A 26,207-nucleotide genomic window follows, 5' to 3' on the forward strand; every position below is an offset into this window, starting at 1 on the left:
TTTTCCCTATTTATCCTGCCACCATGTCGGCTGGCTCCAGCACATGCCCAAGGTTATCACAGGACAAATTAACCAATCACAGCAGGATTATCCAACAAGTGAGCAAAGCGAGCCTCGGCAAACCTCCAGGGTAGAGATCTGAAGAGCTTTGTTTTGGTCGACTTAAGAAGCATGGGCTCGTTTTAATGTTCAGCACTCAGCCACAGTGGATCGCTGCTGGTGTGCAGACCTTACATGAGATAATTATAGATTTCACCATGTAATCATCTCTTCTAATCACAAGAAAGACTTTTCTACTTTAGGCATCATACTTAAACGCAATTACTTTAACTTTATGGTCAACTGTCGAATTCTTAAGAGCTTGTTTATATGTAAGAAATGTGAGCTCGGGTTTTATCGCAGAGACATCATTGAGTCAGATATAAGAGTGGCCTGGGCTCAGGGCAGGGGGGCAAATATTGCTGCTGGGCGGTTGTGGTTTTTGGAACTGTTGTTTGTAAGAAGGAAGAAGGTAAAACGAGAAACCAGCTTATTTCAGTTGATTGGTATTTAAATGATAAGTTGACCCAAAAATGGAAATACAGTCATTATTTCATAATTCAGCCTCATGCTGATGGAAAGTCGGGTGAGGTTTCAGACCGCAGAAGATTTAACAGCAATCCAACGATGCAGCATTCTCCTAAAAAACTGAAGTAGATGGGGACTTCTTTAAAAATGTACAAAAACAACAAGAAAATAAATAAAATGGCTCTACACAGCTAGTCTGTCATAAACCAAGTCTCCAGAAACCCTAATGTCACAAATTGGTTTAAGAAAAGACGTTATTTACACATTTTTTTGCTGTGAAGCTCCAGAAATGTTTCGTGGCTGCCAAAACTTCACCTGAAAACTCCATCATCATGAGGGTGAATAGATAATGACTGAATTTTCATTTTTAGGTCAACTTATCCTTTAAAGTGATAGTTTGGGTTTTTGATGTGGGGTTGTATGAGGTACTTATCCCCAGTCAGTGTATTACCTGCAGTAGATGACTGTCAGCTCTCCCCCACAGTTATAAGTACCTCATATAACCCTACATCAAAAGACACAAACTTTCCCTTTAAATAAGGGATAATGCCAGACGAGGTGTCCGTTATCAGGAACTAATGATTATGAACACCCTGAAGGGCATTATCCCGCTTATACCACTATGTTACTTGGCAAAGAAAAAACATTAAGACCATTAAAGTATATTTTTATGTGTTTCGCCATTGAAAAAAGTTTTTCACGAGTAGTAAGTCTGTTTCTCTAGTAACACAGAAGAGTTTGACTTATAGCTGAAACAATCATTACAATCCCATAAGGTTCTTATGTAATGGAAACATTGTTCACTACTCCAGTAAATAGGACGGACCTTAGATACAACTTATGCTAGAAAGATGCAAAGTCAATAACATTGCATACGGTCGACAAACTAGTAACTATAATTTAACAGGGTGTTAAACAACATGACTTGCTCGCTAACCAGCCATTTCACTGTCCCCAAGTCTGTAAACATTTTCACAAATAAATGACAGGTCATGAGTACTGTCGGACGCAGCCTGAAATAGCGAGTTGAACAGCGAAATGGGATGTGGGAGGATCTCTTGGAGCCAGTAAGCTCAGAGGGACAGTGCAGCGGGGCTGTGGTGGGGAGTGAATGCACATAAAGTCAGTTCAGGCACTGTTTTTAAATCAAACAGGGTTTACTCAGCTTTTTACGAGTTATCTGTTACTTATGGACAGTTAAGCCAGCGGACACTTAGGCTGCCTACTTTTTAATTTACAACAGCCCTGACTGTACGCCTCTTCTTGCGGCTTGTGTGTTATAACCGCCAAATTACACAAGAGAGAAAAAAGCATTTTTTATTCTCTTGCATGTTCTTAAAGCATCACACTTGTGTATAATATACTGGTTTAACCCCGCAGATCTGACTATGATCAAACATGACTTACACTCTATCCCAGATTGCAGTCTACAGCACGCATCCCTTTACATTAATCAAATACTGTATATAAGTTCTCAGCCAGTGTACTCCACACTTGTCTGCACTTCACTAGCATCATCAAAATTTTGATGCTCCACCATCTGTAACTAATCTAATGCATCCTCTCCCTGGATGACTCCTTTCACCACTCATAATTTTTTCAATAAACAATCCCAAAGGTCGACATGGCGGGGAAAACACAGGAACGCATGAAACAGGTCTGCTTTGGTAATCAGCTTGAACAGATGTGCGTGGCTTTGTACCAAGAAAGAAAAGCATTTGGGAAATAAATGCAGCTTATCACTTAAAAGGCTCCCGGTGGGCAGGATGCTCCATTTGTTATGATCATGAAAAAGTGGAACCGGTTTTCATTGCTGAGAAGAGCTTATCCATCATGCCATGGTATGACAGTGGAGACAGTGGCCTTACGAGCTGATGCAATAGATCTTCCTGTTTCATCACCCTGAGATCTGCCAGGGTTTAGCCTTCGATGGGTGCTGACTATATTAGTGAGAGGATCAGCTGCATTTAAAGATGGTTCGTATTTATGTGTCTCTGAGGCAAAGTGTGCCTAGCAGCCAAAAAAACTTCCAAATGGTATTTCTTGGTTAAAGTGTAAAAAAGTTGATGAGGGGTGTTGACAGTAATCAGAAAGCAGGAACTGTGCTTTGGCAATGTTTTTACTGAACTTGTGTGTGGTCTAAGCACATTGTTTTAATCAAATCAACGAAAAAAATCTAAAAAAGAAAATTACTTGAGTTGAACAAGTTTCAAGCCTTCTCCACATCACCGAGGACTGAAGAACCTGACAATAGTAAAATTACAATCTGTCTACACATGAAAGCTGTGGACTGCATTGACTTTGACTCCTGACACGCATGTTAACATTCATTTTCCTGTCAGGATGAATCGTTCGGTGATCCCTTGACTTTCATCCAGCGCTATAATCACTTCAATATTTTATTTTGTTTAATACTTTGATGTATAATAAATCATTACAGGGCGGCTGCTGTGGCTCTGGAGGTAAAGTGGGAGATCCACTAATTGGAAGGTCAGTGGTTAAATACCCGGATCCCCCCAGTTGCACGTGGAAATATCTTTGGGCTAGACACTGAACTGAATGTGTGTGACTGGCTAAGCATAAACCCCTTTGGATAGGAAGCACCGCACACTGTAGGTCCTGATGAACAGGTCAGCACCTTGCATAGCAGCCTCTGCCTCAGTGTGTATATGAATTGCAAATGTGACACTGTGTTGTTCAGCGCTTTGAGTAGTTAGTTGACTTGAAAAGTGCTATATAAATGCATGGCTATTTACCATTACATGTTAAACTAAAATAATGAATATGGTAAACATTATGCCTTCTTAGCATTGATGTGGTAGCGTTGTCACCATGTGCATGTTAGCACGCTGACATTAGCATTTAGCTCAAAGCACCAGTGTGCCTAAGTACAACCTCACAGAGCTGCTAGCATGACTGTAGACACTGTAGTCACTCTTGTCACACCTTCCATCCACCCTAGTTATGTTCCACAAAGTCCGTGCAGCACTATTGTCATTGAACACAATCCAGACAGAAGTTCTGTTATTTAATTTAACATTAATTTTGGGTTTTGCATTCACGGTCAAAATAAATAAGACATTTTTTTCTGAAATATTGAAATCATCTGGCGAGGGAGAGTAGCAATATTTCAGTTTGATTTTAAAGCTCTGTATCGCAAATGCACCTCTTTTATTCATACTGACCTTCTACATCTAGTGCCAATCTACATCATAGAGTATACATACATAATAAAATCACTGTGAGGCAGAAAAATGTTGCATGAACATTATCATAGTAAGTATTTCCAACTATGTCAGTAAATCCATCTTTTTGGCGCTTCAGTAAGGGTTTCTTCTCTGGCTGAAGCACCACAAAATCCAAGTTTCCAAAGAGCCCCTAATAAATCATCACATTTTTTCTTAGACTGCTTTGGAAGGAACATTTAAAACACAAATTCAAAACAAACCAGACAATTGAAACATTTCAGCATGGAGACAGAAATTATCAACTAATTAAACATCACACACTTGCAAAGCTTCTGGCTCTAACAAAACAGCACAGTATCTTGGCTCTGTACCTGACAAAAACCAAATACAGAAATAAATCTCAAAATAAACAGAGGATGATGTAGCATTTCTAGACATTTCTTCGCTCACCTACACCTGGGTGGTTACAAACTGGCAAAAACATCATTATTTTCTTGTCATTCATCACAGGCTTCGCCATCCAACACAAGCACAGCCAAACCTTTAAGTGTGTTTGGTTTTCCATAAATTTGAAACCACGTTCCCACATGTGGGCATTGTTCATTATGAATAGGTTTGTGCATTTGAGGCATCATGTCTGATACTTTGCAGAAGGCCATTTGACTTTGACATCAGCGAGAAAAGGTCAGCAAATCATTTTCAGTGCAGACTGAAAACAGAAAGCTACATTATATTAAAAATGCACACTGCTTGAAATCCTCCATGTTCCTGTAAAAACACAAGCTGCAGTGCATCTGACCCACATGTGACACTTGTTGCATTATTTATCATTCATGAATAATGAAGCGAACATTAGAACAACCCTGAACATCCCAGTGAGATATCAGACAAAAATGTGCACAGTTCATTTTAGGGTAGCAAGCGGATAATTAATTTGTCTTTGTGTAGCTGCTTCCAAAACCATGAACTGCAGGAAAATAAAGACATGGATGCTCTAATTGAAAGCTGAAAATGATTTAAATATTTACATCTTGTAAACTATCCTTGCTGGAGTGAATTGTATTGCATCTGACTTTGGCATTTTTTTTGACACTGCTGCTGAATAATTATTCAACCACGCAGGCGGAGGAAATGTACCCAGTAATTGCTTTTGAAAGAAACCATTATGCCTCCATGAAAGACCAGTTTTCAACCAAGTTACATTAATACTGTTGGCTTGTTTTCATCGGGGGCTCAACAGACATTTTAGGATGTGGACTGTTGAGCAGCTTGGCTATGATAATTAGCTGCTGCCTTTCCTTCATTTCATTGCTTTGTTCATTTAGCCAAGAGAGGAAATGGGACAGTGAGAGCAGCCCAAAAAATACAAAAAGTGCTTTTGGAAATGCGGTTTAATCATTTGTCTTCCCAGCGTTACCATGTCCATGGAGTCTAAAATCAATCTTGAAAGAATAATTTACCATTTGTGTTCTTGCCGAGAATTAGATAAGAGCAGCGCCGCCCCTCCCTACACGCAGAACACGCGCTGTGCGTAGGGCCCCACGATCCATGGGGGGCCCCATTTTGCGCAAGGGGACACATTCTCTGCAAATGCGCAAAGGATGCGCATCGCTGCCGTGAGGCGCGCGTAGAGCACCAAGTCAGCCCGAGGCAGGAGAGAAAAAAAAAAAACGAGTAATCTGACACCGCACACGTTGGCGCAATGATTGACAGCACGCAGCATCTGACCAATCAGCGGTCAGATGCGCCGACAGGCAGTTGGATGCAGGTGGAGAGATGGCCTCCAAACGGCAATATGAATCGGGAGAAAGCAAAAGAAAGACAAAGTCAAAACAAGAGGAGGAACACCCCAGCTGCTAGCCTGCTAATCATGAGACAGAAGAGAGGATAATTCTGGACTGGAGATTAAATTTTCCAGCAGCCCTGATTATCATTTATTGAATGTCTTGTTAACTGCATATACATTCACCTCTGTTGAAAAAGGAGTGGTTAATTGACCAGTTGGTGGTCGTATGTTGGCTCAGGTTTATAGCCTATCAATCTATGCTATCAATAGAAGTTTTGGGCTATTTTTATGGAGGTAAAATGTCGCCATCTCTTGGTGAATTTAAGATAATCCTTTATTTGACCCACAATGGAGAAATTTAAAGCGTTGCAGCAGCAAACAGCAGTATAGGAATATAGAACCTAAGTACAAAATGTAAAAATAAGTATATAAAAATATTTAAATATAGAGGTATCAAATAGCGGCAATAGCTCAGTCCGTAGGGACTTGTCTTGGGGGCTCAGATGTGGCCGGTTCAAGTCCCGCTCGGACAAAAAAAAAAAAAAAAGTATGATGTGAACTAGTAATGGAGAATACTAGTTCACATCCTGGGCATTGCCGAGGTACCCTTGAGCAAGGCACCGACCCCTAACAATGCTCATTGGGCGCCGCCTTGTGGGATTAAAATAGTATAATAAAATCAAATCATAATGAATATAATTATTATTTGCATTAATTTTAATCTTTGTGAGGCTAGTGTTTACATTAATTTCATTGTGTAATTTACCATTAAGACCAAAACAAATCTTAATAATCTGCTTGTATGATGGATTTCTTGTCATAACAGGGTCAATGCTTAAGTTTGTTACTAAGGGTGACACGGAGCCAGCGCCCAGTACGTCACAAGGGCCATCAAGCACCATGTCTACTGAAGCAGCCTGCATCTGTAAAAGGCTTGTTCCATTGTTGAAAGAGGCTGTTCATTTGATTTGTTCCTACTAATAAAGGTTGTAAACCTAAATGGCCTTTCATGATACAGTCATTTTGATATGGGGGGGGGGGGGGGGGGCTCAAAATAAAATTCTGCTTAGGGCCCCAATTTGGCCAGGGGCGGCCCTGGATAAGAGGACTGACCGGCTACGGTAAATATACATGTAAAGCTACCGGTTAGCTGAGTTTAGCATAGCCCTACACATAACCTCCTCTAAAATCAAAACTGGAAGATGGAAAATGCTTTATTATTGAATCATTAGGTAATGATTAGTTCATAAATACCTGTGAATCAATATACTGACCAATTTCTTGGATTGTTCCTGATTAACTGTGAACCACAAACTAGTAACAACTCATTAATCCCTAAATTAGTAGTGATTAATGAGTAACATCTCATTATGTTTCACTTTACTTGAAAGTAATTAATTAGTATTTGATGGTCTACTTAGTGACTACTTAGTAATATGTGTCACTTTACTTAACGTTACACAAAAAGAGTAGCTAATGATTTAGTAATTAGTAATTAACGACTACTTTGTAACAACACAGAATTATGTTTCACTTTTAGTAACTTGATGAGTTGTTACTAGTTTGTGCCACTCAACAGCTGGCTCATAGTTTATCACTAACAACTCATTAAGAAAGTGGTCAGTATGTTGACTTACAAATATTTATGAACTAATCAGTACCTAATGTTTAATTAATATAGTATCTCTCAGTCTGCTCTCTAGTAACTCATCTATAGCTACTATATTGTCGTCAAATCACAGTAATTCAGGAATTACTCATTAATGATTCATTCCGTATTCCCTCCTTAGTAACTCCTTACATTTTTGTGTAGGCTGCCTCACCATTAAGTATTACCTAAAAGGAAGACAGATTTTGTTGCCTTCAGAGCCAGGTTAGCTGTTTCCCCTTGTTTTCAGTCGTTATGCTAAGCTGAGCTAACTGTCTGCTGACTGTGACTTCATATTTACCATACAACCATGAGACTGGTAGCTAATCAATCTTCTTACGTCTCGACTCTCGTCACGACTGAGAGAACAGGCGGATATAGCTAGCCTAGCTCTGTCCAAACACAACATAACACCTTCCAGCACCTCCAAAGCTACACAATTAACACCTTACAACACATATGTGTTTAATCCATACAAAGTGTGAAAGCAACAATTCACCATTTTATGGGTGGTTTTGTGCCAGACTCCTTTCTGCCCCGGTTTCTTGTCTTTACATTAAGTTAAAAGCTAACCAGCTGCTAGCGTTAGCTCAATTTCTGTATGGATGTAAAAGTGGCACCAATCTTCTCATCCAACTATTGGCAAAGTGAATATGCATGAATACTAAACTTTAACCTCAACACTTAAATTCAATCGGTAAATCAGAGCAAACTTACAAGCATTATACTACAGTAGTTTAATAGTGTGCATTTTACATTGTGCAGTTGTGTCCTGAATGCAGCTGACACGGCCCGTTGTGAACCGTGTACTGCCCACTCACTAGCTTCCTCTCTGTGCTCAGATAAAGAGCCTGCCTTCACACTTGTCATTCCTTTGCTAATTCAAGATCAGCCTTACACTCCTAATTACTCACTCATTCATCCTCTTCACACAGTCTTTCTTCCTTTCTGTTTCACAGCACCAGCATGCAGGAATGCTGGGAGAGCGTCCTCATTATGGAGGAGACAGCAGTTTGGGAATAGTTCTTCAAACACAAGTTCGGTCGCCGCTTTACTCGGAGAGATACAATCGACCTTGGAGTGTCCCTGTGGGGAAAACACTAAAGCTGAGTTATGCGGTTGAGTGTGGGAAGAAAAGTGTAATAACTTTCACCTGAATGCCTCCACTCTACCAAACACCATGGGTTTGTCATTCACAGGCGTCAGACCCCCCTGTATTCAGAGAAGGAGGCCTGCAGGGATCTAGCACTAATGAGGCAGCAGGCATTTCTCTGGCTCGTTACAAACCGCTGTGTGTGAAGCCTTTCTCTTTACCAGAAGCTGCACCCAGTACCAGCTACTATTTCTTAGACTGAAAGGGATTCACAATTAATGATGCAATTATGCTAATGGAGTTGCCAAGCTGCTCGTTTGCCTCCCCTCCTACTAAGTATCAATCCTGCTGAAGAATGAGAAAGTGAAAGCATCACTGCTCAGATTCAGAGCGTATATTTGCCCGTGAATCTGAGCTTTCCTGAGAAATGGCAGGCAGTGAAAAGTTGATGACAACAATTGGCTGAGAAATAACGGAACTCTTGTTTACTGTCGCTCAGCTTTCCATGCTAATGTGTAGGATAGCATTGGCAGGCAGGTCTAGAGTATTTTCTTGAGATTCAATCAAGTTTTGGCCACAAAGTGAGCCGTTTAATATTGACAGTATGACATCATTTATGTTGCTGCAGCCACAGAGCATAGTGTGAGCTATTCTGGCATGAAGTTGCTTTTTCCTTCTGTACAGCCAGGTCCAACTTTTCAAAATCCACCTTTAAGTTGTATAAGTCTAGTCGCGGATGGTCTGATTGAGTCCATTTTCTTGTCATTCATGGGCAAACTCAGTCATACTGTTGGCCTGTGTAATTCTCACCAGACCATATGGGCGCACCTTGACACCCGCCAGCCATACAGACAGTTGAAAAAGCTCTTAAGAAGACAAATGCCGGTGGGAAGGACTGGGCTTTTTCTCCATAGTGACAAATGGCCATTTAATGAAAAGAGGGCGGTAATTGTGCCTGAAGTTGCCATAACAGTGGCCACATTGGAAATCCAAGGGAGTAACCCATATTTTCACTGGCACTTCCACTATCATGTAATAACGATTGGTGTATTTCTTACGTTTCCATCCAAAACCAATGCTTAATTTCATGCAGTGTTTAGTTAACCTTCTAAATAGCGCCAGAACCGGAATCCAGCAGCAACAGCAGACTGTGCTAACTCACTGTATCAGCTTGCGCTCTTGTTTTGAAAAGCAATGAGATGATAATCAGATTGACCCTTTGTACAATCATCTGCTGAGTAAGAGACACTGCCAGAGTCTTAGGTGAGTCTATCACCCACTAGGGTTATAGAAACATCTCTTTGTGACAGTTCTATGGTTTTGGCCATGCAAAATTACAAGATTTTTAAAGCCATTTTGAACCACATTGTTTCCTTACTTAATCCACTGACTTTATACATCAAACTCTGTTTACAGCTCATCAGGATTACTGCACTGTTGTGGGAGCTGCATGAAGCTGATATATTGCCTCAAATAATGTCACTTCTGTTGGTTTGAAGTTTGAAAAAGAGAAGATAAGAAGAAATCTGGGGGTGTGGCATTAGAAAGAAGTGAGTTTACAGACTTACTAGCTTGCTCCTTGTCTCTGCATGAAGCTAGTGGCTCGAGTTGTTCATGTGCTGTGGGAATTATTGGGAAAAAAAACATTTCTCCAACTGGGAAAATTCGCTCGAATGCCGTCTCAAGTTGGAACAACAACTCAGAAAAGTCTGAGAAAATGTTGGTACACGAGTTGCAGAGCTGATGTTATATGACACTGAAAAATGGCGGACGAAAGTAAACATTGGGTTGACGGTAAGAAACTTTTACCAAAGTCATGTATTGTATAGTCACTGATAGTTTCCTTTGTGTTTCCTTGTCACTCAAAGACTGGAAACAGCTGTCAATGTGTTGTCAGTGCTCCCACACTGACTCACATGAACACACCGAAGATGGAAGAATGACTTCGTAGCTCTGGAAATGACACCGTCTGAGGAGCACCTGAATGCAGTATAATGTTCTTATATATATATATATATACTTTCTGATTTGTTGTTCTGACTTGAGGGGGTATTCACATGAATTTTCCGGCTCCGAAAAATGTTTTGCTGATTATTCTGACACGCCATGAATGCACAGTGACACCCATTTCTCCAACCAAACTTTCTGAAGCTGAGTTGCATTGTGGGTAACAGTAAAAAGCGATGCATTGTCTGAAATGCTCCTCACTTTATTTGTCTCTTTGCGCAAAGACACAAAAAAACATTCATCGTACAATAATCTGTGCTAGTTTGTGTAACTTTGAAGTGATACATGGGGATTCTTTTCAGCACAACACAAGATAAATATCACAGTTTTCAGAAAGTGAAAATCTGGCAGCAGTTGTTTTGTCTGCCTTTGTTTCCAAGTGTTCAGCCTCGTTAACATAAGCTGTAGTCAGTCGCTATTGTTTGCCGTCTCGGCTTTGGAATCATCTCAACTGTTTGATTGCCAAATCGCTCACAGCTTGGATACACACAACTAGTGCCAAAGCTGGTAATCACACCTTATAATCAGGCAAATAAGATCAACACATTCACCAAACACCTCAACCAAAACACTTGTTTTGTCACTTCTATGAAGACTAAAATGACGGATTTTGATGTTAATGCAACACTGAGAGGATGTAATTATTTCAGCAACTTCGACTGCACACCACCCACAGTACAAACATCACACAGCGCAGTCAACCCTCTAAACTTCATTTCACAAACATGTGGATGGTGGTGCTCAGGGGTGGTTGTGTTTTGATTAAATTGAGAGCAGCAGTAATTGGAAATGTTGCACCTGCGAGTCCCTGCATAATCATATTACTTCCCATGCCAAGATCTTTCCACTGCTCCTCATTTCATCAGAGACAAACTGCTTTGGGAGCATGAACACATATGCTCGTTTGTTTCGCTCCACTGTTTTTTTGGCTTGCACGGATGAGAAAAGGTTAATTATATAAGCAATGCACAGAGGAGTCCTGTGTGTCAGCTGCAGATGAAATGATGAATTAAAAGGCTAGGACAGAAACTGTATAATGCCTTGTAGTATTTGCATTTAGTACTAAAACTTTTATGGCACCCTATCACTTTATTACAGCTTGATACAAAGTGTTATTGCATTTGCCCTTTAACAAGCTTATTGCCAGGTTCCTGTCGGCTTTACCAACAATAACTGTCACATTACACAACATCTAAAACCACACTACACAACCTGAACAATGGCTGACAATCAGGCAGTGGAAGAAATGAATACTAACTAATGGTAGACAATCGTGTCTGTGTATGAAAAGGGTTGTAAATGTGGGGGGAAGTCTGCTGACAGTTCCCAGGAGACTTCCCCACCGTGAACAATAGCATGGCTGCCTGAGTGTTTGCTCTTGTCAGTCAACTTCCAACACGACGACAGAGACGAACCAGCCAACGGCAGCTTGAGTCAACTCCAGACGATGATGAGAGACCCGGAAAACTGCAACTGAGCTGCCCGTTTCTTCACCCTGCTGCTTCCAAAGTCTTTACGAAGGCAAAGTGTGTTACGTGAGGGTGGTGCAAAAACTAAAGGACTTGAATCTGTCGTGTTGTTTTTCTGGATGAGATGTTTTTGCCATACCGTGCAAATGCAGGTACTTAATTTTGTTAAATCATCAGATGCATACTTCAAATGTCTGCATGTTTTAGTTTGTCACAGTTTCTATTATAAATCACGCCGCACTTTGTTTTTCATGCTGAGCATCATTAATGAAATAAAAATAACCATGCTGAAATCATAATAACCATAATATTTTGTTAAACGGACTACATCAGCGCAGAGCACATTTCAGAAAGTGTTCTTGACATTTGGACCTCACAGGCTCTCCCAGTTTCCTCACAGAGTGACATTTCATACGTGTGATATATTGGAAGTGGAAAGCGTAACACAACACTTGCACAGACAATTAATGTTGTAAGTGAAATGTAGAATATGCGGGTAATCCTCCACAGATGGAAAGAGTTTACAGTGATACAAGCTGGATCGTTATTCTTCTAGTCATGATGACAGTGTTTTTCATGAGAGTAACTTCACAAACAGAATACACATTAAGCTAGATGTTTCTTTTTAATAAGGGAGTATGATGAAAATGACTGAGATTAAATCTAATCATAGATTTTGTTTATATTTACAAGATCCCGTTACACACTCTTGAGGAAGGTCCAGAGGGACTGAAATGTCAGTAAAATAAATAAATTGTGATGCTGAGCAAGAGCAGCATGTGGGATCTGCTTTTTTCAAGACTGTGATTTATATTCACAAAGAAGATGCTGTTGAACCATACAGCCAGTAAATGTACCCAAGTCATAATTGAGTAAGAGTAAAGATATCATGAAATATATCTTTGGTAAAAGTGAAAGTCAACCATACAGAAAGTTCTTGATTAAAAGTCTTAAAGCATCTGATTTTAAATGTACTTGAGTATCAGAGGTCACTTTATAGTAATAAATGTACCTAGGTATCAAAATACAAGTAAAGGTAAATTATATTACTGTAAATGCATATATACTGTTTACTACAAAAAAGAAAATAATATAGAAAATACAAATCATAGATTCCACACATAAATATTGTTTTGATATTTTAGTATACAGTATAATTGTAATTGTAAATAAAGCACTTTTTTATATCTTGTTCGCATATCAAAATTATAATAATTAGTCAAAGCAAACATGAAAACAAATTTAATTCCAACAACAAAACTCAGAGTCTGTGGCTACGCTACATGTAGCAGTTTTGTGAGGCTGTACTCAGACACAGCAGTGCTTTAAGATAAATGCTAATGTCAGCATGCTAACGTGCATACAGTGACAATGTTAGCATGCAGACGTGTAGCAGGTACAATGTTCACCATCTTAGTTTAATATGCGTTGGTCTGCTAACATTTGTGCACATGGAAATCCATCCATTGAGATATTTCAGCTTGGAACAAGTTTGTGTCATCAAAACCAGATATTTTTGACTGGACATTGGGACATCTCTGGCCGTGTTTGTGGTGACCCAAGAAGGTATTTTACTGCAAAACATGATCTCTTTCCCAACCCTTACCAAGCTTTTTTGTTCCTAAGCCTAACCAGATCATTAGAAAAGCAATTTCACAACATGAAATAGAAAATTGAACCTAATGAATCATACAGTTGCATCATAAAGTAATGTAAAGTTTCAGCATATCAGCAATGTGCAGGTAAGTGCATTTCTGTTTATTCTGGTAAGTGGGTTTGACCAACATTACCACCTCTGGAGCTACGCCATTAGCATAGCAACAGTTCCTGCTCTCATGCAACAGAGCACTTATTCAGTCATCCAGCAAAAGAATCCTATTTTCTCCTCCTTAATGTGCCCGTCATTGTGTCATGTATATGACACAGACTGCACCGCTGCAGATAAAAATGTCAGCTGATAGGAGATGAACCGCTTTATCTATTCTAACATTAAAGCCTTTCACCTCAGCAACTTGCTTATGAAATCTCATCATCACAGCAAGGCCCATCAATGTTTAAAATATGCATTTTATGTCTACATTTAGATAATGTCATGATGAAATATTCCCCCCGGAGCTCTGAGCAACACTTTAGGAAACAATGGCCGTTTTCATTTAGTCTCATTCCTTTTCAAATTTTCATATTTTTTTTGGACCACCTAATTTACATTACAGTGGCCGTTCTAGTGGTAAGACTAACAAGGGGCTTTCAAAGCCTTTGGCCCAGGGCTTCTTTTCAGATGTGGCCCACTGTTTGACAGATGAAACACCGGTCAATCCCCCTTTCAAATCCCTTTCCCATTGTAGGGAAATAGTGCGGGTTCTGGCAGAGGCTGAGTTGCTCTGAGTGCACCGCTCATATTTAGACTGAGTCACAGTGAAAGGACGATACTGTGATGAGGTTTCTTCACGGTCAGATGGGAAAAAAGAAAGAACATACATCTACCTTAGCTTCCTAACAGTAAACCAGCAGGGTTTAAAGGAGCTTAACAATATTTTGAAAAATGCTTCTATAGTGTTGTAAATTACATGAAAATGCACCAAAAAAAAGCTTTTCATTTGATTCTCACTGTAGATTCTTGTACTGAGGCCATATCAAGCCAGTAGCAACAGGTGTATACATAAACAAGGATAAAGAGCCCTCTCAGTGTGGCTTATCACCATGTGTCCACAGTAAATGAGCGTCCCCTGCCCATCCTTTCACATCCTGTTCTCCTCACACTGTGACATTTCAGTCATGTCCCCCATAACAGAATGTCAACCTGGGCGCTGTATCCCGGGCCATTAATCTCCCTAATTGAATAAAGATGAAGAGAAACCGCTGTGATGAGAAAGGGCAGAAGAGTGTCCTGGGTGTGATTTAATGACCCGAGTGATTTATGGCTGAGGATAACACCCCGTTTAGGACTGTGTGGGTGGCGTGTCAGAGGACAGCTCGCAAAAATGCCCTTTCCACCGTTCTCCCTGTTGAGCTCAGGGCAGACACCCCTGCTGCACCTCAGCATCGTAAATTTCAAGCCAAAAGAGAAGCCAGTGTGAGAAGGAAAGTTTGTCTCGTCTGTGGAATACACAAGTAGTCAAACCTGAGAGAGAAGGAGAGGAAAGAGAAGACGTGAACAGAAAATGTACAGGAAACAAAGGGAAATGATGAGAAAGGTTAGGTAAGGAATACATAAGCAGTCAAACCCAAGAGGAAGGGAAAGGAAAGGAAAGGAAAGGAAAGGAAAGGAAAGGAAAGGAAAGGAAAGGAAAGGAAAGGAAAGGAAAGGAGAGGAAAGCAAAGGGCTGCAGGTTGCCAGGTCAGTCCTTGTGGGGCCTGCTGTGCTGAATGCAGCATTAACTTGACAAATTAAAGGCAAACCTTTGTGGAATACGGTCTCTTTCAAGGCTCATTAGTGTACAATCACAATTTGTTAGATATAGGTACACGGCTACTGGAGTGGCTACTGTAAATATACTGTGTGATTCAGACGTCAGCACAGTGTCCATGAATAGAAAAAAACGAGAAACAGCGCACCAATGCCGGATCTGTCTTATTTTGTTTGATGGATTTCATGTGAATTATGAAAATGACTGGTACACTGCAGCCTCTAGTTTAAAAACCATAAGGAGATTTTTTTTCACAGGAGGAAGCAAACGTGCGCACACACACAACCACACACACACACACACCTGTTTTTAAAAAGCGAAGCCTCCTTCCTTCCCTTACATATTTCAAAGGAAGGCTAATGGCATTCACAGACGCAGCGTGATTACATGGCATGTTAACGCTCCTGAAGACAAAGTCATGTCTAAGGCCTAGAGGGGAAATTTATTTTACAGCAGGGGCAGCCTGACACAGATGTTAACAGAATTACAGCCATCTGCCTCGAGGTGGCCACCGCCGTATGCCACTGCTGGTGAGTCATGCCATGTTTGAGCAAAGTCACACTGTGCCATCAGCTGTCAAGACATTCATAATGAAGCAAAGGGTTAAATGTGAGCACAGACACACATACACGGCTGGACGGACACGAAGTGGTATCGTGACAGCACACACAGACACCGGGGCTCCTGCTTGTCATTTGTACACTGTCGTCACGCTGCAATCTATCACACAAAGCTCAATGACTGCAGGTCGGTGATTAATGAACTTCTCAACATGTCTGAGCCTCCGGGTGCCATCACATAACGTGTGTGAGTGTAATATTAGATCCTCAAGTACAGCAGCCACGAGTGTGTTGCTGGAGTATTTTTGTACAAGCCCCTGGCAGACTGTGTGGGCTTGTTTCAATATCTACGAATTTGCCTTTAATTCATTTATTGTTCCCATTATTCCAACCTCAAGACATCTGGGCTCAGCCAGGGAAGCTGAATACACACAAATGTGCTTAAATAGAGGCGTATCTTTCATCCTTCAAGTTCACCAGTGTGCTCCAAAAACATTTTCAAAGTAAATTCAGGCACTTCCCTCCATAGTGACTCTATGCAAACAGAGGATCAAGGACCCAGGATGCAGCAGGGGTTTGTTGCTCGGGCGAAGCTGGCAGAATCCTAAAAAAAAGAAAAAAGAAAAAACAGGAAACAGGCAACAGCTGTGAAATTAATAGAAAGGCAGGGCACTATTCTTGGATGACTGGCACTAAAAGCATCGCCAGCCTGTGCTGAAAGTTTGGAAGAAGAGAAGAGGACTGTGATTTCAGATTTCAGTGAAACCGGATGTAATGAATGCAGAGGAAGAGGGTTGTATGGAAACGAATGAAGCAAACCACCCGTGTAGTCATGTAGGCCTCATTATACTCTTCATCTGTTTCATGACAAAAGAAGAGAAGTCACAGAATCTTCACTCTCACAACTTTTGCTGGAAATTGTTTGATGTCTCATCAAACATCCATGATCTGACTGAAGCTCTGAAGCTCTCCAGTGAGAAGTAATTGCACCTCAGTGGCAGCACTGCAGCTGCAGGCTCCCACCCTGCAAGTGCACATGTATTTAGGCCCCGTATTGCTACATTTACATAAAAGGAAGAGACGAAGGCCAGAGTGAGTTGGAAGAGACAGCGAGATAAAGACAGTGGCCCCTCGGAGGATTTAATGCAGGAAGCACACATAGTCCATATTATGGTTACATAATGCCACCATGATGTCTTAAAAGGGAATTCACACACTGCATAAATATTGAATTATGCTCTCTCAGAGAAAGGTATATTCATGTATATTCATGCCCGTAGCAGGACATGGTTTCAAGTCATTTCATAAGTATGTCTGTGAAATGCTGAAATAGGAACAGTTGAGTTCCAGCAGAGCTTGTTCTCTTCTCTTTTCTCAGGTTAGAATCTGAAATGAGGTAAATTCAGGGCAGGTGAGTGAAAGTGAGGCTCTGTTGCAGCTTTAGTAGCAAATTGCTTTTGTAGTAGCAGCCATTAATTAGAGGAGAAATAATTGCCACCCATATTTACCCCTAATGTTGCACATCTAAAGCAGAATCAAACATAAAAACTTTACTTTTTTTTCCCATATGATATGATAGACGTGTCTCAAGTTGAATATATGTTGTGGGCAATGTGTAGCCATCTGCTGGCACAAAGAAGAAATGCATCTTTTTTTTTCTTTTGGGGTTAACAGGGAAATACATTACTGTGCCAAATGAGAGATTTGTGTGTGTGCGCATGTGTGTGTGTGTGTGTGTGTGTGTGTGTGTGTGTGTGTGTGTGTGTGTGTGTGTGTGTGTGTGTGCGGTATGTATGATTTGTAGGACAGACCAACCCTTGATGACATGCGCGTTTCCTTCAACCAGAGGCAAATGGATAAGCCACTGGGGCAATGAGGCAATAAATTAATTAAATAGCACTGATGGTCTTTGAGTAATATTGGATTTTTATGTCTCTCATCAAATCCTCATTTTCCTCTGGTCGGCCTAATTTTCCAGCTTTGGAAACGGGTCAAACTGCAGTCCATACAGAAAACTGCACTTTTTGGCACTGCCTTCGGTATCCCTGTGCAATATTAGTGGTGAAGTTAGGAGAGAACCTTATATATTGAAGTTACATTCACCATTTTCAGAGGTCAAGTAGTTTACCACCATGTGCCTGGTGTGACGCTTTTCAGCAGCATATAGGGGCAATATGAGGATAATAACAGCAGAATTTATTATATATAATAGAATATATTATCACTAAATAAAAAAAGAAAATGAAACTAAATTTCCTACAGACATTTTGTTGTGTTATGATAAATATAATAATATGCAAGACTGCCAAATAGTTTTGCATGTTTATGTGACCAACCATCAGTAACATATTTAGTCTGAAACACAGTATTCCATCATTAAATGGTCACAAATTGCAGCTGTTTGACTGACAGCTCATTTGAGCAGATATAAGCGTCTATGACCAGCCTAGAGCCAACAACAGCCAATGCGTAATTGCGTTGACCCACTCTCTCATCTTTCTCCTCTCTCCTGAGCCACTTATGTGCCAGCTGATTTGCTCTTTGAATACACTGTTCTCCACCTAAGCACTTGCTATATGCACATAGTTAGTGTAAATAAGGAAATAAAGAACCATGATGAGTTTTTGCCCCTGTTACTCTCAAGCATGGGTATTTTGAGGTCACAAAATGGCAGTTTTTTGCCAGGCGACTGAATATTTCCTTAGAAAAACATGTGTTAAGTGTTCATTTTCAGTGATATTGTTATCTAATTTGAACTTGGACCATGTAATAATATACAATGTGGATTTTCCTGCTAAAAGGGGCAGTTACAGGTCACCTGCTGGTTTATTTTTGCATTACAAAATTGAGGCAAGAAAAATAGATAAATAATTCAGTGTGTTCAAACTCCTATAGATCAATGACAGAAGCATTTACACAGCTTCTGAAAGCTTCGGGGAAAAAATCAGCTTATAACCCGTCAAAAGAGCCCCAAAACCATGCCTGTACTACAAATGGTGCAACATAGCTTTGAATCTACTTTGGGCTGGACTGGGATAGGTGTTTTAGGATAATTTTACATAAATTTCCAGGAATGGTAACAGAAAGAAAAGGAAAAGGAAAAGGAAATGGCAATAGTACAGTTTAGAGTCCATTTTGAATGACTTTTCTTGCCCCACATTAGATAACTATAAATTGTGTCCTACTTTCATGACCGTGTAAAAGTCAAATAAATGTAAAAAAGGCACCCCATTTTATCCTGAAGGTTAACTGAGGCCTCCCTCTGTGATAACAGCAGCACTCTAACAAAACTTTATCGCCTCTTGCTCAAACGCTGCTCTGTCAGTGAGCACTGTCAGCATATATTTGTACACATGGAGGTTATATGACCATAAAGCCTGGAGAAAGAGAGCAAACAAACCATCTGTTTGGCAGTAGAGGACAGAAATAATATTAAGGGCAGTGACGTGGATCCTGTTGCGATTCCAAACCTCAACTTTTGGTCTTAATCATTAAAAGTGCCGACTGATTTCAAGTTTCTATAATCAAACTTAACTCCTACTCTCAAGCGTGCTAGAGTAGCAATCTAACTTTTGGTCTTAGTCCCACTGCAGATCAAGCAAAACCCCTAATACTGGATGTTTAATGTGGTAAGCTCGTCTGAAGCCATCACGATGCCTGTGCTTGTCCCTGGACGTCATGCTCGTTATAAGAGGCTTTGAAATATTAGGAACAGTCAGATAGTCCCACAGACACAGTAGCTGAAGACTCCGGCATGACAGGCCGCGTCGAAAGGCCTAATCCCAGTTTCCACTTGCGCCAATCCATCAATCTGTAATGATTCATAATGCTATAATCTGGTTCTCCTTACCCTTCAGTCCCTCTATGCACAATAATACTTTGTCATGTGTAAACAGTAAAAAGGTTGGATAACACTCTTTCCCTGTTGTTTTTAGCTGTTGAATTATGCATTAGTACATATATGACAGAAATAGAATTGTTGTTTTGGCTGTCTCTGGCAGACAACTGCAGAATGCTTTAAATTATAGATCTAGTCATCCTTTCTTGAATAATAGAACTGCTGAACTTTTTTGCCTCGCAAGATAATCATTGTAGTTGTTAAAATATTGCAAAAAAACCCAAAAAAACCTTGGTGTTTCTTTCTGATGCAAGGCATTTTTATCTCAAACTTATTCAGTGACTTTTTCATTCCAAACTTTTGGGCTCCGTGTTGAAAAGGGGCAAAGTTTATTTCCTTTGATCAACAAAAAACACCAAGTGTTGAGAGGCAGAAGTTTCTGCTATCTATGTCAGCACATATTTCATGAACCCAAGATCGGCTCTGGGAATAGTGTAATATTCCAAACAAATAACCGGATTTTCTCCTCGCTCAGCTTTATGAGTGTGTGTCAAGACTCCCATCCCTCAATATTCTATAAGAGGAAGAGCACACAGGCCAAGCCATCCTTCTCTGAGTGGATTAAAAAGAAAACTCCCTCGAGATAAAGATGAAGACAGATTCCTTTAATATCTTTGTCATAACACAACCAGGACACTCTGCCCTCAGACTACACTTCTCAGAGATATTGTCCAGTCAAAAATGATTACAGCTCTCTGGTTAGCAAGGCCACCGAGTTGATAAGGGATCAGCTGTCGGGTCTTACAGGGCACTGGGATGATCAATCATTTGTTGTCAGGGTGTAACAGACATTTAGAGGAAAGGGGATGAGACGAAGACCTTTAGCTTTCAAAACTGAGTTTCTGCAAATAGTAATAAATGATTCATTAACACAAACCCTCATATTTGGTTTGCAGTGCAGACAAGCAATGCCCGAGTACTTTCAGTCAGGGAATTATGTATAAAATGATACACAGGATATTTTCCATTTGACATAAAAAAAAAACAGCATCTTACAGTAGTTTTGACCTTGAAGAGCCCAGTAGTAGCCTATTCAGTGATCGAAAACTGGGTTTTGATATCCAACAAGACTGAGAGTCCATTTGTGAGCACGGCTGTGCTCTAAGCTAAATATAAACATAAGCATGCTAACAGGTTTGTTACGACAATACTAACATAATGATGTTTTTCAGGTATATTCACTATTTTCACCATTTTAGTTTAGTGTGTTAGCATGCTAACATTTGCTAATGAGCAGATTCCATTTTTGACCTGATGATGGCGCCAAATGGGAATATAAAGGACCAGTGTGTAGGATTAAGGGGGCCCTTTTGGCAGGAATGTGATATAATATTCATTAGTATGTCTTCATTAGTGTATAATCACCTGAAACTAAGATTCTTTGTGTTTTTGGTACCTTAGTTTATATCTAAAGCGGGAGTAGGTCCTCTTCCGCTGGTTCCATTCACTATGTCTCACTGCCATGTTTCTACTGTAGCCCAGAACAGACAAACAGAACATAATTTTATTTTTTTTTTACACTTTTTCACACATGTTCGTAAAAACATGCTAACATTGTAATGTTTTGAAGGTATACCATTTTCACTATCTTGGTTTAAATTTTGACCTGATGATGGTGCTCGATGTAAAGTTATCACCACAATGATTACAATTAAGGGGAACACTACGAATGTCTGTACCTCATTATTGAGACAGCCCGTCCTCATCAAAAAACCACCACAACTTTGAAAGCAGCTTATTATGACCCATATTTATGTCTGTTGTTAGATTTTGACCTCCAGTGGCTGTAGTAAACGTAACGGCCACAAAGGAGGAAGTCAGGGCAAAACAGCTTAAAGAGCAACAAAGTCCATGTAGTGAGGGGGAGGACGGATGGTTAGATTAAACAAGCCAAGTACTTTTACCCCAGAGACCATTGTTCATGTCGCATGTTTGACCGAAAGTAAACAGTGACTTTTTTTAATTTACAAACATAGTAAACTGGCTTCAAGTACATTGCATAACTGAAGTTATATAAGTAACGTAGCTCTTTTCACTCAAACCACAATGTTTGCAACAGTCATGTTGGTTTGGGAAATGCGATATATGTCGTTTTGGGAGTCACTGGCCATCAACCTGAGGATGTGTTGGTTGAGACATTTAACTCAAAGCCACAAATATCAGGTAAAGTCAGAGGATCACTAAAGTCTGAACCGTGAATGTCTGCAGAGTTTTTGTCTTTACTGCACTAACCGATGGAAAAGAAACTTTTGTCCAGAGTAATACTGATTCTAACATGTTTTTGATGAATTTCTAATGATTTGATCACCACAAATGAAGTTCCATTCACATTGGAGTGTAAACAGAAATCCCAGGGATGGATATACAAAAATGCATATAATACATATAAAACCAAAACTACCTACATGAGTGAATTCTTTATCACTGGAAGCAAGAGAAAAACAAATGTGTAAACTGATCCTCTAGTTAGGGTTTGATTAAGGGCATGATAGTTAAATATAGCAAATGTCTCTTTCCTTATTTTAATGATTTTTTATCATTTGCACATGTCATAAAAACATCTTCTAAATCAGCCCAATAGTCCCACAGAGCTTGCATTTAGTGTTAACTCAAATCCAAAACATGTTTTATGGAAACCTCCTGGACCGAACACAAAAACCAGCTCTCCACAGCCCTTAAAAACCAATTTCTTAGCATCTTACTAATGTTTGAGACATTCCACAATGGTAATGTGGTTAAAAACAGCCTGAAGGAGCTCCCAGGGTGAGAAGAGAGTAGAAGATGTTAAATCTTATTCCTCCACTGTAATTCATGTATGACACACACAGGACAAAAAGAGAGAGGTTGGACCTCTTGAAAACAAGCCTCTTCCTGGCCACAAGAATGCAAGCGAGCAGTGTGTTTTCAATTATATGAAACCAGCTCGACCATAGGTTGCTTCATTTAGCTGCCTGTCTTGGAGTCGGCATAATTCTCCTTTTCAATGAATCACAGTTTAGAAAATAAAAACATGTCTTTGTTCGCACGCTGCTAATCACACAGTCAGTATCAGAAGCTTCTAATTTCCAGATCAAACTGGTTGTGGATTACTGGATTTGCATACAAAAACAGGCTCTCCGCCCTCAGCAAAATGTACATTTTTGTGGGATCTGACAAAAGAAAACGCCGCAGCAACAATTTTGAAATCTGCACAACAGCATTATTTCATACAGCGGTGGCAAAGCAGTGAACTGTGTCAGCCCAACAGCTCCGGAGCATGGAAAGAAGTTTTTGGAAGTATTTGACATCATGTACTGACACCAAAAAATAAATTGCATTCAGAATTTTTTCATGAAAGACACATGTCATCATCCATAAAGCTGCAACAAATGACATCTGTAATCATGGGGATCAAGTCTGGTGGTTTTTGCTTGGTGACACAACTTGGATTCTTTAAGTTCTCTGGACTGTGGTTTACCAAGTCTCCCAATAGACACATTACCCCGACAAATCTTTCCCAGGCTCTGTGTGTGCCAGATAGAGATTTGCTTAATTATTCCCCATATGAAGGGCCCGGTGAGCACAATGTGTGTTATTATGCTCATCCACTGGGTGCCGGTTTTCACATTGTGCCCCCGTGCACTCAGGTTTTTCAGACTCTGTAATTTCCCCCGGGTCTCTTGAACATGGCTGTCAGTTTGACTCTGGCTCATAGTTGGGAGAGTGGCCACCTTCTCCTAGGCAGACATCTCATACCCGCTTGCCTTGGCGTGGAGACAGGAGGCTCCCAGTTCCCATTCCAGCTTCCTGCTCTCCACGGAGGGCCCGGCTTGGTGTGCAGCCCTGGGAATAGAGGTTGAGAGGTTGGAGCGGGGACAGAGAGGAGGGAGCGGAGGCCGAGGGGAGAAGAAGGGGGCACATTTGAAGGGATATTTCCTTTCACGGCTTCCGCTCCTCTCATTTTCTCCTTATTATCAGCATGCCTGGTGCCAGACCTCCAGCTTGATCCAGCTGAGGTGGGAGATGACATACAAAGTGCAGACAAAAAACTCAAAGTGGCAGTTGATCATTTTAAGGGGAAAAAGAGCCGGCTCCTGTTCTGGGGGTCTGCTTCTGATTAAGCTTTCCCTGGTTCTCCGAGTTAAAGAAAGAACACCAGTCACCTTTATTGGAAAAAATACAAACAAGTTATTTATTCATCTGCACACCCTCCCTTTTCTAAACCTCTCATTCTTCATCAGCAGCTTATTCCTCTTCACATCTCAGCATGTGTTGCACCTCCTTGACTTCAGCTGCCTCTCTATTCACAGGGACCCACATAGGCCTATGCACATCCACTCCCACACTCCCACAGCCTTGAAGGCAGATAGAGCTTTATCTCATGTTTAATTTACAGTGAACTCTAGCTGCTATACATCCAGCAGCGGGCTACTGCCCTCCTCCACCACACCACAACCTTTGTTGGCCGCCTGTGATGAGTTGTGCAGCCGCAGCCAGCACTTTTATTCACTGCCAAAATAAGAGTTGGGCAGAGAATAAAATTGTGCTACAGGCCAAAGCAAGTCTGCAGGACTGCTGAGAGACTGAGTGGTTTCTCTACCACGGGGATCCACAGCACAGTGGGACGGACAGAGCTCCGTGCACGCAGAGACATTCCAGACGTGCACACGCATCACTACAGACTACCGTCCATCTCTCTTCCCTCAGGTTTCATGCGTTTCACAAGGGACTGATTTGATTGGCCTGTAATGTATCAAGTTCAACTAAAGACATTTTCTATGTGATGTTATTTTTTTTTTTTGTAACCACCTGTTGTTGGCATGGTAACAGCAAGTGCAGTTTAATACTACAGCAAACACTCACTGAGCAGCTACTTTGTCAGAAATACACCAGATGGCTGTCGTGTGTTTACACAGCAGCCAGCACTGTGTAGAACTAGGGATGAATCGATTGTGAAATTCTGGGCTGATACTGATTCTGATGTTTAAAATGACAATTTGGCCGATAGCCAATGCAATTTGTTGTTGCTGTCGTCGCTGTTGTTTATTTGAAGTTTTGATGTGGATCCCAATAAATTAACAGATCCAGGATTTTTTTTTAAACTTTTTTCTAACATTGTGATTTTTCCAAAATCTAATTGTATTTCTTATAATTCATATCTGTATTTAACTGTTTCAGTGTTTTTATGTTTGAAAAGTTGAAATAGATAATTAAGAAAAATTACAGCAATATTGTGAGGTTTGACTGAATAAGATGGCTCAATTTATTTAGTGTCATTGTGAAATTTATGTAAAACTATCTTTAGAGTTATATGCTTTCATACAATATAATCTAGTGCGGGTCTTAACAGGCAGCTGTCACAGGGTGCAGTAACTACATCTACTGCAGTCTGCCTTGGATTTTGAATGTATTTAATAGCGACTGCAATTTTAACTTTGATTTCTCTTACAGTAAGTCACATTCCTTCATTGCTACCAATGCTTTCATCAGTATTTGATGACCTGGGAATGAGACTCAACAATCAGCTGTCTTTGAATGTTTAAAGAAACGTCCTGAACACAGTAATATAAGGGAAAATAAGAAAGTGCAGGCAAAGGGCAGGGACTCTGCAGATACAGACACCACCACACTCCTGCACAGAATACCTTTAAGGACTACAACTTTAAATGACTTTGATGCTTGTTTGTTTGTGACTTAAAGATAGTAACAGTAGCAGGTAAATATAAGCACCGCCAAACCTAATCTTACTCTCAGACTGCGTGCACTGACTTTTTAAATGGAGTCACAGCATGCATTTCCTTGGCAAATGGTTTTCTTTCTAGTTGGACCTTAAGCTTCACTGCTCTGCGTTCGCCGCCCTGTATTGAAATGGATTTAAAGCTAAATCAAAAGTGACTCCCAGGAAAACAACAGAGAGAACCTGCTGACAGCCTATGTATAGACAAATAAAGACTTTATTGACCCAGTCCCTTTTACAGTCCACTTTGAGGCTTTAAAAAGGGATTTTCTCTCCGGGCAACATTAATGAGGTTTACCAAACTCTGCTACCCAAAGGTATTGTGGTCTCCCTTACAGCTGAGAAACTCTCTAATTCTCCAGTATATGTGAATATTAAAATCTTATGGGGAGTATAAAGGATAGGGTAATGATTTTTGGGGTAGATGGCATCAGCCGCAATGACAACAAACATTATTCTGATGCGGTGTACAGTGCATTAGCCTGAGACATTGATATATGACTGTTTCACAGCAGAGCTCCTGCTAAACGCTGAGGTGTGTGTTTACATTGATCATAATCAGTGATATTTCTGCAGCCAGTCCTGCTTCCCCTTCGCCATAAGTCACTGTCATAGCTGTTTGTCCCTGAATATGCACAAGTGGAAAAGCTCACAGTCAGGGGGTCAAACTGAGGCAGCATAAGCGGAACAACTTTGAGACGGTGATATTTTGCACGAGGCACTCCGACAGGACAGCGCAGAGGAGAAACCGGAGAGGGCGCTCATTATGCTGCCTTGACCTCCGAGGTCAGGGACAGGAAGGAAGCCGGCGGACACAGCGCCAAACTGGAACTGAGGTATTTTTCTGTTTTTAAACCAGCCACAGATA

This window comes from Pagrus major, chromosome 8 (assembly GCF_040436345.1).
Source record: "Pagrus major chromosome 8, Pma_NU_1.0".
NCBI classification, from domain to species: domain Eukaryota; kingdom Metazoa; phylum Chordata; class Actinopteri; order Spariformes; family Sparidae; genus Pagrus; species Pagrus major.